The sequence below is a fragment of the Arachis ipaensis genome, chromosome B7, assembly GCF_059453495.1.
Source record: "Arachis ipaensis isolate K30076 ecotype BB chromosome B7, ASM5945349v1, whole genome shotgun sequence".
Classification (NCBI taxonomy): domain Eukaryota; kingdom Viridiplantae; phylum Streptophyta; class Magnoliopsida; order Fabales; family Fabaceae; genus Arachis; species Arachis ipaensis.
Genome location: NC_142442.1, coordinates 118,546,002 through 118,547,040, shown reverse-complemented (window position 1 = coordinate 118,547,040; position 1,039 = coordinate 118,546,002). Strand labels below are relative to the sequence as shown.

Below are 1,039 nucleotides of genomic sequence, written 5' to 3'. Positions count from 1 at the left end.
TTTTTCAAAAACTATTTTCAAAAATCACTAACTCTTTTTCAAAAATTATTTTCGAAAATTCTCTTCTCTCTCATCTCCTTCTATTTTTTTATTCATCTACTAACATCTCTCCCTCATTCAAAAAAAAAAAAAGGGATCTCTATTATTATTATTTTTCTGTGACTTCTTCTTTGTCATATGAGCAGGAGCAAGGACAAGAATATTCTTGTTAAAGCAGATCCAGAACCTGAAAGGACTCTGAATTACAACTAACCAGTAAGAACCTGTTAGGAATTTTCAAACAAGAAGAGGAGATGGCAGTCGAAAATAATAATAATGCAAGGAGGATGCTTGGTGACTTTACTGCACCTAGTTCCAATTTACATGGAAGAAGCATCTCCATTCCTGCCATTGGAGCAAACAAATTTGAGCTGAAACCTCAATTAGTTTCTCTGATACAGCAGAACTGCAAGTTTCATGGACTTCCATCTGAAGATCCTTTTCAGTTCTTAACTGAATTCTTGCAGATATGTGATACTGTTAAGACTAATGGAGTAGATCCTGAAGTCTACAGGCTCATGCTTTTCCCTTTTGCTGTAAGAGACAGAGCTAGATTATGGTTGGATTCTCAACCCAAAGACAGCCTGAACTCTTGGGATAAGCTGGTCACGGCTTTCTTAGCCAAGTACTTTCCTCCTCAAAAGCTGAGCAAGCTTAGAGCTGATGTTCAAACCTTCAGACAGAAAGAAGGTGAATCCCTCTATGAAGCTTGGGAAAGATACAAACAGTTGACCAAAAAGTGTCCTTCTGACATGCTTTCAGAATGGACCATCCTGGATATATTCTATGATGGTTTATCTGAGCTATCAAATATGTCACTGGACACTTCTGCAGGTGGATCCATTCACCTAAAGAAAACGCCTGCAGAAGCTCAAGAACTCATTGACATGGTTGCTAATAACCAGTTCATGTACACTTCTGAAAGGAATCCTGTGAGTAATGGGACGCCTATGAAGAAGGGAGTTCTTGAAGTTGATACTCTGAATGCCATCTTGGCTCA

The 1,039-nt window shown here is 38.4% G+C and overlaps 1 non-coding gene across 1 annotated transcript; it reads right to left on the bottom strand.

Annotated features, from left to right (window-relative positions):
* Positions 1 to 689: 689 nt before the first annotated feature.
* LOC148553883 (small nucleolar RNA R71) lies at positions 690 to 797 on the bottom strand. The gene has a single exon (XR_015893235.1). It is a non-coding gene; the product is annotated as a small nucleolar RNA R71 (small nucleolar RNA).
* Positions 798 to 1,039: the final 242 nt, after the last annotated feature.